Raw genomic sequence first — 13,095 nt, 5'->3', positions numbered from 1 at the left:
TGTGGCTTGAAAACATGCCTCCGGAACACCATGACAGACAAGTGACTGAGTGGACTCGCCCTAATGAACAATTATCATGATATTCCTATCGATTCTGAGGCCATTCTGCGGGAGTTTGACGCTACGGGGAGGCGTAGACTTCATTTCAAACCGGTAGGAACATTATTAGCCTGTTATTATTATCATAAAGTGTGTTTCTGTGTGTTTTCACCGTGTGTTTCTGCCTCTTGCGCCGTTACCATAACGTTTCACTGTTCATCTGGGTTTCTGTACGTTGTTACCATCCACTGCTGTAAAGCCTAACTGATCTTAATATTTTTCGTAGAGTAAAAATCTACTTTGAATTATGGAATTGATTAGAATCGTTTCTCAGGGACTGGCAGGGCGCACATTTGGTGCTGGCGGCGGGGGAGGGGGGGGGGATCTGTGCGTACTATGAAATTTAATCCTGGCGGTGCCACTGTTGTTAGGAATATATCTTCTAATAAGTACATTTAGAAGATATTTGGACACATTTGTAAAAACAGTGGAGTATATTTTTAACAAATAATAATTTGTAATGCAGATTTTTCTTCCACTTGTCTGCATTACCTTAGTAATTAACAACAACACAAATGTAGTGCTGTGGAGCAATAAGATTTAGAGCCCTGTGACTTCCCTCTCTCAGTAGCTAATTACTTCTGATCTCACTTCCTTCGGTCATCATTCTGAGGGATGCTTTCTGCAAGCTTAAAAGCCACTTCCTTGTTCCACCTTTCAGGAATAATTACCTCCGCGGCACACTGATGGATATATTAGTAAGAGAGGCAGAGAAAACCCCTGCAAAGCTCCTGCCTTCTCTAAACTGCACTGTATATGTGCAGCGTGTTCGGCACACTTGCTCCCTTGCTGCAAATTTGGAAGTGTGTCAAATTGGCTCACAACGATGAAATCTGCAGCAGAAAATGTGTCACTTCCTTGGAAGTAAGTGCATCAGTTACATCAGTGTATAGCCTGCGAGTGAATGGAGAGAGCTGGACAGCTGTTTTTTTATAACTACTTTTAATGTGAAGCATGTTTACACAACTGTATAGTAAGAAAGCATGCATGGCACAGCAAGGCCACAAGGCATGCTAATCACTGTGAAAACCCGATCAAATGATGGGTAAACAGCTAAGGGATAAAATGTTAAGATATGAACATTGAATGGTATGCTATGTTGTAAAAGCAATGCCATTGGCATTTGACAAAGGAAAATAATTATGAGGGACACATGTTAGAAAATAAACATAACTTAATAATTAGGTGATAGTGAGGGGATGGAAAAAGGAAGAACTTAGTATTCAGTTGAATATATTTCCATCTAAGTGAGTTAGATTTATTGTCAATCCTACAGCATACTACATACACAGGTTGATATTTTCTTTCTCTCAGACCATTAACGTTTCTGTGTTGATAACAAAAAAAATGTAGCCTACCGAGATCATTAAATTTAAAGATAAATTGTAAACCAATCCTGCAAAATAATGTTTTTCAGCCAAAAGTTGTTCTACTCCTGATGCCAGTGTGCCCCAAAACACACTGCCAAAGTCTTACCAAAACATTTTTGGTGTTTCCCCAAACTTGTAGTTGTGGCAAAACAATAGAAGATGTTAATCTTGTGGCTTTCGACAGAAACAACTTAATGCATGCCAAATTTTATGTCTCAGAGAATGACGTCAAATGTCGAGAAATACCAGAAATAAAACCAGAATAAAAATGTCAACAAACACGTCATTGTCTTCTTGTCTGGTGAAAAAACACAAAAAAACTATGTAGAAATGAAGTAAAAACACTACTCAAAGAAACTTTTTATTCAGGATTCCCAATCCTACAATGCAAAGTGCAAAACTTTGCCGAAGTTAAAGTCACATGACCATTTGTCAACAAACCTATTGTTTGTGACGGATGCAAAAACAAACGAGAGTGCGGCAATTTCTACATTTGACATTTGTTTCTGAGTAAATCCCATTCAGAATATTTATGAGAACAAATTTTGGATGACACACAGGTAGTGTTTTTAAAATTATCTTTAAAATTATTTTAAAGATATCTTTGCAAGCAGTTTAAAGTACTTTTTTATATGCAAATACATATATTTTGACTGAGCTACTTTTACTTGTGTTTGAGTAGTTTTTGACAGGGACTATCTGTTCTTTTACTCATGTTATGAATTTCAGTATTTTGTCAACCTCTGGTTATGATGGTCTGATCTGTGTGGGTTCGAGCCCCAGTGGAGCTCTTTTGCTGTTAAGGTTGTCTTTTGTCTATCATCATGTTTTGTTCTTGGTCGTGATTTGTTCATTGATTTCTCTCCCACTCTATGCTTGATGGCTATTGTTTCTTCTTCTTGTGTATTGCACCCCCTATCTGCTTTGTGTGTATGTACAGAGAACATGGTGGATCACCCTCTTATTTTGCTTTGTTCTCTCAAAGGTGGAGCCTATCACACTGATTACCCTCGCTAATTAAACAGTTCTTGAACAGTGAATGTCGATGCCTTGTTTTTGACTTACAGGTGGGCCAAAATGGTCCAAAAGTGGCAAAAGCGAGGCAAGAAAAAAATCAAAAGTGACAATAATGGGCCAAAAGCAGTCAAAAGTGGCAAATAAAAAGGGCAAATGAAGAGGAACCAGGTGGTATGTAATGGCAAAGGGTAGCTTTAATGGGCAATAGGGAAAAAGGGCAAACGTGGAACAAAAAAGGCTTGTAGGAAAAATAGGAAACAAGTGGTATGTATTGTGCAAAAGTGGCCAAAAAAAAATTAAAGAAAGGATAAAAAAAATTGGATAGAAGTGTCCAAAAGAATTTGGTCAAAAAAAAGGAAAACAGAACTTTTTGGAAAGGGGCAAAAATGAGACAGATGAAGTTGCAAAATGGCCAAAGGAAATAGGTAAAAAGAGGGTTAAAAAAAGTCCCCCTTTTAAGGTTTTCTGGGGAATAATAATTAAAATTGAGAGACAAAGAGCCACATGTTGAGCATTACTGACTTAATGGCTTCTACATGGTGTCGCTGATAATGTCTGCCAGGGAAGAATTTTTGTCCCATTCCACCCCTGTATACATTATTATTATTATTATTTTATTTTTTTTAATTATTATTATTATTATTATTATTATTATTATTATTATTATTATTATTATTATTATTATTATTATTATTATATACTACTCCTTGTGATGTAAACATTATGCTTAAAGTTTTATTACTTAAGCTTGTAGTTATTGGTATATATACACCTCTCATTTCCTCAGGTGCCCAACATATGACCAGAAACTACATGCAAATCTCTTAAAAGCACGTCATGAAGTATTGCCGTTCATATTCACTGTTTCGGATTTATTTTGAAGGCTTCATGCCGATGTCAGTGAGAAGAAAAATCAATTTCTAAAGAAAAATCAATGCCAATTCCTTTCCCTCTGGGCCTGTCTCTGGCTTACAGTATCAGGAACAAGTGCAATAGAAATAATGATGTTGTTCTTCCAGGCTACACCACCACAGTTTCTGACCGTCTGAAAGTGCTGTTGATTTCTTCTGGCTGTGAGATTTTAGTTGGCTGAAATTAGTGAGAATTATCCCAGTTCTTTTTTTTTTTTTTTCTCCTGCTTCAGTCAAAATCACCTTCAGTTCATACTCAGGGTATAGAGTCAAAATGTGGCAGATAAACAAGGCAAAAATCGTTAAACATTACACTTCATTATCAGGATTATTCTTCTCATTTTGAAGAGAATATTCCTTGCAAAATTTGACACATTTCATCTTAAAAGTGGATTTAAAGCAGGATTTGAAAGTCTTCAGTGCGGGGGCCAGTTAAATGTTTCTCAAATGGGGGTACGTGTACCCCTAGGGTTACGCAAAGGCACTACTTTAGGGAGAGAGTGGAAAAATAACAAATGAAGTGTCAGTCTTTGTCCCCCCCCAGGCATGAGATGACTGGAAATAATAAAAAACTATAAATAATAAATAAATCTATTCAGGAGCCACTAAATCTGTTTTTTTTAACCTTTGTGGGGTCGCCTGAAATTTCTGAAAAATGTAATTAGTTTTTTGTAATTATTATTATTATTATTATTTATTATTATTAAAACAACACAATCTTAAACAACTGTATTTCTATACTTTTACTTTGTGAATATAGTTAAACTAAAATGCAGTAAAAATAAATACATATTTGAGCTCAAACATGATTGAAAACTATCAAAATAGAGTCACCATCCAAAAAAGGTTGTTAACCACTGCATTAAATACTGTTTCTTTCCACTTATTTACCAAGTTAGATTCTTTAAAATGTGTCTTATCACTCGTTCATTTCATCATTATGCTAAATTGTTTTTTTAAAATAGTTTTCTATGCAAAATGTTGTAGTTGAACAAAGGGGGTACTAGGATTCAGAAATAAGAGAAAGGGGGTACTTGAGCCAAAACAGTGTGAGAACCACTGCTCTACAGCAGTGGTTCTCACACTTTTTACTTTTTTGTTACATGAAAATACAGGCTCTACTTTTTGTCAACAGAATATGTGTTAAACTAAAGCTACAGAATACACAAACCTTTACACAAATTATAAAGTACAATTGAATATGCCACAAAACTAAGAAATATACAAAACTTTACTCAATGAAAAATGTTTTGGTGTGACTGTGTAGCTACAAGTCTACAGCCCTATGAACTACATGGCCAGTATAAAAGCATCAGATTTCCAAAATAGTGTAAAAACTGTTTATTTTAATTAGGGGGTCTAATATTTCAATTGCTAAAATTGTCAAACAATGTGTTTTTAAGCAGCATGACTTGTATTTTAATGTAAAATAAGGTTACTATACTGTAATATTTATTTAATTTGTGTTTACAAGGGGATTGTTTTGGGGGGACACACGACCCCTTCATCCCTCACCATGATTTGCGCCCTCGTCCCCTTTGTCCAATTACAACATTTTGCCCAGAATAGTGTGAAAAAACAACAATAGAGCACAATGATGGAATGAAAGAGGAATGAAAATTTATGGAGCTAACAGAATTTAAACACAAATTTGACATAAATTGTTCATTGAGAGATTACTAAAAAAAAGTGTGCAGTACAATACAAATTCCCTTACGTTGGAATTCTGTGGAAAATCTGAATTCCGGATTTAAGGTAAAAAAAAATATCAGATTTTTAATGTTAAAGTCAGACTTCTCACTTTAAAGTTGGAATTCTGAGAAAAATGTCAGAATTCTAGATTTAAAGTCAGAATTCTTGAGAAAAAAAGTTTTTATACTATGATTTTCATGGTCTGATCAAACTTAATAACTCAGTTCAAAACAACAATTATTTTTATAAACATTTTGTTTATTCATTTGTTCTTTCATCTTTTTGTTAAAAGTTTCTTCCTGCATTCAAACAAGAAAAGAATAGAAAGAGAGGAGAGAGGAACGTTTTAAATCATCATGGGGGTGGGGGGTGGGGGTGGGGGTAGAGATTAAGAGTCAAACTTGAGGTTTATATTGTTCTAATGTTTGGTCTTCCTGGTAAACCACTGGTGGCTTCTTTTCCATAGAGGTTTCTTTTTAGCGTGGCTGAACCGCTCTTCTTCTATTTCCACATCTTTGGCTTTCAGTTGGTTCTGTGCTTCTACCAGGGCGTTCTCCAGCAGGGTCACCTTTTCTTTCACCTGCTCCTCTAGACTGCAGTAGGCCTGCTCCTTTGACTTCACCACTTCTAACATGTTGGCGTTCACCTCCAACAGTTGCTCGTGTTGATCACTTTGATTTTTTAATTTATCCTGCGCCTGCCTGAGATCGGCCCTCAGAACGTCGTTTTCAATTTTCTGCTCATGGAATTCCTTTGTGGAAACATCTAGAGCCAGTTTGAGTTGGGCCAGGTCCTTCTCTTGTAATTCAAACAGGTACGTTGCAAAGAATCTCTTCTTTCTCCTCTTTGCACATGTGATACACCCTGGTGGTGCTTGGTCAGGTACCAGTGTGTAGCCTGGTTCACAGGGACTCACTGGTACGGTGGCTGGTGGATGGTTCACCTGTCCATCATCACCCTTGTCTCCAGGAGACGATGGTTGGCCTCCCTTCGTCTTCTGCGTCTTAACCTTCTTCCTACTAGGTAGCTTTAGCGGGTGGAATGACGCCCCTTTGAATTTGTTAAATAAGGGCTCAGAATCCCCAAAGTCACTAAAAGTATTGTCCATCGCTGGTTTTTGATCCATCGTCAACGTTTCAAGAAACAAAAGCAAGAGAATGTTCAACAAACGAGTGTAGTTTTTAGAGCTGTGAGCTTTGAGCTGTGTGTGCTACTCTAGGAGAATCTAGGCACTTTCAAGTCATTTTGCTTTCATCTCCTGTGTTTGTTTTCATTTCTGTTGTCATGGTTACAATCAACACAACATTCTAAATGTTGATTTGCTGCTGCTTTGTTAACAAACAATAAAATAATGAAATTAAATAATTCTAAACAGGGTTAAGAACCCCCCCGCCCCCCCAAGAAAAAATAAATAAATAAATAAATAAATAAATAAAAACTCAGGTGAATTAAAAGCCAAGGATTAATCACTTCTCTCCTGCAGAACAGTTAGTTCCAAACAATGCAAAATTGGAAAAAAAGTTTAAGTTAATAAAAAAACACACATGGGAAAGCAGAGACATTATAATTTACGAGGCTACTTTTCAAATCAGGAATCAGGAATCAGCTTTATTGACCAGGTACAGTTTAGAACAATACGAGGAATTTGACTTGGTAGTTGCAGTGAAAGAAGACACATCAACACACCGGAGCAGCCATTTGCGGCGCCCACATATTTAGGTGAAAAAGGGATCAACAACAGGAGGAGAGGAGGGGTGAGGGGAAAAAAAACTGCCAGTTTGAAACTGATTTCCCTAAACAGAGAAAGCAGTGTGAAACCAGAAAAAAAAAAAAAAAAAAAACGCCTCCACAAACATAAATGTATGCATGACAGTCAAACAACTTGAGACAAGGCATGTGGGAAGGGTTGGGTGGGAGGTTGGCTGGGGGAAGGGGTCAGGTGGGAAGAACAGCAGGATTCCAGCCATTTGGGGACAAAGCTTCTGGTGTTTATAAAACCAGAGGAAGTGTAGAGGTTGTCTCCTCATCAGAAGATAGTTTTCTGATCTGTTTATTAGAGAATAGCAGAATCGAGGTTCTAGTTTGAGCTGAATAGTATCGATGTTGTCCATATATTTTTCTTTTTCTGACTCTGCGAACTAATTAAAAACTAATGTTAACGTAATTTAAATATGGATTCCAGGTTGTGTCAAGCCAAGTCGGTAACATGCAATCCCTGTGCAGAGGGAAGCTGTGTAAGCCACAGGGAGCAAATAATCAGATTCATGAACACAATGCATACTCAAACAAATAAGAGCATCTTCAGAATACCAAACACAGAGGCATGTTTCCCATGCTTTGATTTAGTGTTGCTACATTTTCTTTATACATTTCGTATTCATTTCTTGCTTTTTTAATCAGCATGAACAGGTTTTTCGTCTTTAAGATTGGGGTAAAACAAACTAGATTTTACAGCAAACAGCTTCCGTTTTTAGCCAGTATTTGTTTTACCTTTGTTTGCTCTCAGGCTATGTTAGATTAGTTTCCCCACCCCACACACAGCATTTTTCCAGTCTTTTGATACGATGACAGTTTACAGAAGGCGGTTGATAAGAAATATTTCTCGTTTAATTGAGTTGAAGACCTATATGAATGTTGGGTCACATTTATCTTTCCTCTTTTAAACCAAAATCTGATTTTATCGTACTTTTGTCCTGCTTTCCTCCTCGTCCAATATGTACTCTCTGATTCTTCTCTCCCTCTGTCTCTCATTCTGCTTCTCACTGCTTTAATCACAGAGGAGCCACAGGCAGCTTCCAATGGGCTGTGTGGATTGCTGTCAGTAGCCCTCCCTTCTCTTAGCTCATGCGGTGGCTCAGCCAACGCCGGTGCAAGGACACAACCCCTTCAGGCAACCACCTCCCAAATCTGACGGGATGAAGCACATGTTGCCACAGATAAACCACTGTGATCAATCTCATGGATGCACAGCGAATCAGTGGAGCGAAAGGCTTTGAAAATCAAGCCTTGTCCCTGATGTGCATAGCATTGAGTATGTGGTCAGTGGTGCCAAAGGCAACCAGCAAAACATCAATGGACTTGGAGCAGCATCTCAGTCAGTTCTCAACACTAATTAAACATACAAGCAGCCCGATGTAACCATGCCAGGAGGGCTAGAGCGGACATCTTTTGGTGTTTAACAAGTTGAAAATCTAACGGTGAACTTATTTAAATATTTGGTGATGATAATAAATTATACTCAAACATCAAGGTGAGGTTTTAGCTATCGAAGTAAGACATGTGGTTATTGCATTACTTTATCTCATACTTTGTCAGAAGCTGTTTCAGCTGCAGTTTTCCAAAATCCTAAAGAGGGTTTGGCGATTACTAAAAAAACAATCAATCTGCCAATCATAGGATATTGTATTAACAATAGTCCTGTTCTTCCCTTTGATGGATGCATTCATACACATATAAAATCAAATTCAATGTTGAAGTAATCAAATTACGTTACTCAGATTCAGTCATGTAATGACTCAACATTTCACGCCGAAAGCGTACGTTGGCCGTAGCATGCCCGCTCCCGTTTTTTCATTTTTTGCTTGAGTTGAAAATATAGAACACCAGTTGTTCCAATGTTTCGCGTGATGCGCAGGCGTGAAAGCCAATCAGAGTCCTTGCTATTAATGACGTCAGGCCGTCAACGCGGACACCAGTCTTTTCACTCATTTTAGCATGAATGAGAAAATAATCGTTGCAATGTGTGACCACACCGGAGCTCTACGATACAGCCAGTTTCTTTTTCACAGGGACCGGACCAGGAAGGATTTGGCACAGCTCCTGAAGAAAACAGTAAAACTCACCGAGTTGGATGTGTTGCTGGTTAAACTGGTGAATACAGAAATGCCGGCGTTAAGCGTTTTGACGGCTCTTGAGCTTCCTCGGTAGGTAAATAGCTGTGATTTTACTGGGTTCCTCCATAATTCATGGTGAAAAGAAAGGGAGTCTGGTTGATGTCTTTTTTATATTCGCTTTAGACACGCATATGAAGCGAATATGGGTAAAACTTTTTTCGAATTCATCATAAAGGACTATGTTACTATTTAATTTTTGCAGCATTTAATTTGTAGCAGATTACATTTTGATAGTATCTTCCCAACACATCTTAAGAAACGCACTGAACTCACAAAGTGACTAATATTGTGTAGCGCTGATACTAAAAGATATGGCAAGTAAAATCCATTGGTCATCAAACTAGCAACTTGATTATTGATTCATTATTTGGTTACATATCAAATACTTTTACTTTTGCATGTTGCATAGGTTTGCAAGTCAGAAACCAAGACTGCTCGAATAGTTTCACTGTTTTAAAGCAAAGACTTTCAGTTAGGGTTGGGGTTAATTATAATTATAATTGCGTAAATGATAACTGATTACAATTATGGTGTAATTGTAATTTCAAAAATCTTTAATTGAGTTCCGATAATTGACTTTGTAATTGTAATTGCCAAAGATTTAGGACCTAGGATGCTAACAGAAATCAAACACACGAGGAAGGTTAACTTTTATTAGGTTATTTATTTCAGGCTCTGATATTGTGATTAATTGTAATTGAATTTTAGTAATTGAGTAATTGTAATTTACTTTCTGAGGATAAAAAATAATTGTAATTATAGGGCAGAATTTGAGAAAAAATAAACATCAATTTTACGGGTTTTTTTTAATGCTACTGGGTGATGAGGCGCTCTAAACCAAAGAGAATGAGTCCAAACATATTTCTAGCAATTGCCTTGAAAAGCTTGTGTGATACATTTTGACCAGAGTCATTTGATGTCACGTCCGCAGAGAGCTGTACTGCTGTTTGTACCCGTAACAGCAGTACAGTTCTCTGAGGACGTGATGTCAAATGACGCTGATAGTGACGTCAAATGACTCTGGTGTGCGTTCTCGACTGCTTGAAGAGGCGGCCCGCTACCGGAAATAAAGAACAATGAGGAGAAAACAAGCACAGTGTACTAAACTACTGTTTGGTTCCACAGATAAATTCAGAGGCATGTGCACAGGTCTTTCAGTAAACAGTCACATGACCGGCGAGTAAATAAATAACTGTGTCACAGTTGGAGTGCGGATCGGGTCGCATTTTCTCGTCCGAGTTGGACCCAAAAGTAAAAACTTCATTATTTTTTTCTCAAAGAAATGACATATTTACGTTTGTTTTAGTGGTAAGCACCTATTTTATTAATAAACAACTGTTAATGTTCACATCAGATCAGCGCACAGCAATAAAGCAAAACACAAACAGGGGCGCAGTGTACGGAAGAGACCCATGAAATCTATTTACATAATCAAAGATGAAGATAAACCATGTCGTTGTGCAGAAAAAGCAATGTTTCAAGTGTATTGCTTTCTAATTGTCCTCTGCTTTGTTCCGTCAGGGTTCAGTCTGGTATCCATCCTCTATCCACAATATCAGCTGTGCTCCAGTCATAAACAAACAGCTGATGCGCGCCTCCGCTGATGGCTGCAGTTACCCTAACCACCATGGTGTCACTATGGAGTCTGATTTATATTCTCCTTTCAACATGCAAATCACATTTAAACGAGACGGTTACATGAAGTTTACCTCTGCATGATCAGAGAACTACAACCCTTACCATCAGTAAGTGTCACTAAATTTTACTGAATGTGAATTTGAGACCCTCCTCACTGAAGTGAAGGTTTGTACCATGTGACCCTTTGTTTTTTGGTATCACCATTTTAGCATTATATCACACTGATATAAAATGTGCTATACAAATAAAAATGCCTTGCCTTAAGAAGGCCAACTCCTGTTCATAAACAATTGAGTGTGACTGAATCACTGCAGATAAGGTGGGCACTTGGTGGTGGTTTGGTGCTTGAAGTTGAGGTGTTTTTTATTTGTTTTGCAGGTGGTTCTTTAGCTTTCTAAGAAACTGAAGTTGGAGATTTCATGAATACATCTCTATGGCTGTTTTTTTTTTTTTTTTTTTTTTTTTTTTTCCTTTCTGTTACCAGTATCAATCTTTTACATGTTAACTGTTTCCTTTTATTCCAACAAGGAAGGCAACATCAGTGCATGGACACACAAATTACGGGTATATGGAATATTTTGAAATGACGTATTAATCCATATATATAGGTGTTTGGATATTGTATATTGTGTTTTGGAGAAAGGGATAGTAAAAATAAATTCTTACTCCAGCCTGGGTTTTATTTGTTTTTGGTATGCATAATGTTGGTTCTGAGTAGTTTTTGACTCTTCTCCTGTCTCCTTCTCCCACGCTATCTTGCACAGTCTTTTTTTCTCTGCTACCTTATACTCAGCACTGCCTGTTCCCTCTGCCTTGCTTTCTCTATCATGTTTATGTTATATACTGTACATTTGCTAAGGTTATTCAGCTCCTACTGGCTTCTTGTATCTTAATAATTTTAGTAATCTCAGATCAAATGCTTTGGTTCTTGAATTCAGTGTGAATGGTTTTAAGTGGGGGTGCACGGTGGCTTAGTGGTTAGCACGTCCACCTCACAGCAAGAAGGTCCTGAATTCAAGCCTTACGTTGGACACCTGGGTCCTTTCTGTGTGGAGTTTGCATGTTCCTCCGGGTACTCCGGCTTCCTCCCACAATCCAAAAACATGACTGTTCATTTGGAGTCTCTAAATTGCCCGTAGGAGTGAATGAGAGTGAGTGGTTGTCTGTCTGTCTGTGTTGCCCTGCGATGGACTGGCGCCCTGTCCAGGGTGTAGCCCCGCCCAGCGCCCAATGAGAGCTGGAGATTGGCACCGGCAGACCCCCGCGACCCTGAACAGGAATAAGTGGGTCTGAAAATGAATGAATGGTTTTAGAAGCATCTTGTCAGGGGGGGCAAAAGAAAAAATATAATTGAAATATATACACTGTCCCAAGTTTGCACTAACCACAATGTGTGTAACATATACAATAATGCAAAATTTATTAGTAACATAATTGGCAATGTTGACTACAAAAAGTTGCGTTGACGAGTCGTAACGTCCACCGTCCCAAATACAGCTTAAAATGCATAATCTGACTCATTCCCTCGCTCTTAAAGGGGGGGTATTGTGCTTTTTTTCAATCACATAATACCATTCTATAGCACACAACAATGATGATACAACCATATTTTGGTCTGTAAATGCAGTAAATAAAAATAACTGCCTTGAATAAATTTGCTCTTGCATCATGGCTATATCAAACGCCTTGAAATAGGCCTCTGTCTCTTTAAGAAGCTCCTACCCGTTCCGACACGTCCCATCAGCACGCTGTCTGTGGCGTCGTCACAACACTACTGCATCTCCTCCACACATATTGAAACTACTATAAATCTTTGGTGCATTTTACGTTGACTACACTTAATCACTTTGTGAACAATGGCCACGCAGGATATTGTATATCCGTACGAATTTGATCCTGCGTCTGACCCGGAAAGTGACTTTGAAGATGAACCTGAGAGAGTTCAGAGTCTTTTACAAGACATGTCTGCTTGGTATTATTCAACCTTCTTGTCATAAATAAACATACGTAATTTTGAAGCTACATTTTGCAATTCAGTAATATACTGTATAACGAAACTATGTTGCAATAAAATCTTAAATATAACATAAAATGCACAATCTTTTTTTATCATGAAGAGCAACAGCGAAACATTTGAATGCTTTCAAATACAGCATATCACAAGTGTCATATACTGTTTGGAAGCTTGGAGTCTTCCATTTTTAACCATATAAACCATTCTAAGATGCAACCATCACAGCAAACAGTCAATTATTTTGTCAAACTATGGCGATGTAAACAAAACAGCTCACCTTTAAAGTAATGACATGTTTTACTGAAATAATTTTATTCCATCAAAAGTGGTCTCAAAATCTTTCTATGACATTATAAAATCAAATAAATCCCAGCATTTAGTCCAAAACACAATGAAACTGTTAAAAAAAAAAAAAAAACAAAATGCATGTTATGTCCTGAAGCTCCGCCTTGATTTCTTTT

This window comes from Gouania willdenowi, chromosome 10 (genome assembly GCF_900634775.1).
Source record: "Gouania willdenowi chromosome 10, fGouWil2.1, whole genome shotgun sequence".
Classification (NCBI taxonomy): Eukaryota; Metazoa; Chordata; class Actinopteri; order Blenniiformes; family Gobiesocidae; genus Gouania; species Gouania willdenowi.
The sequence above is the reverse complement of the archived record's forward strand: the minus strand, read 5'-3'. Positions refer to the sequence as shown.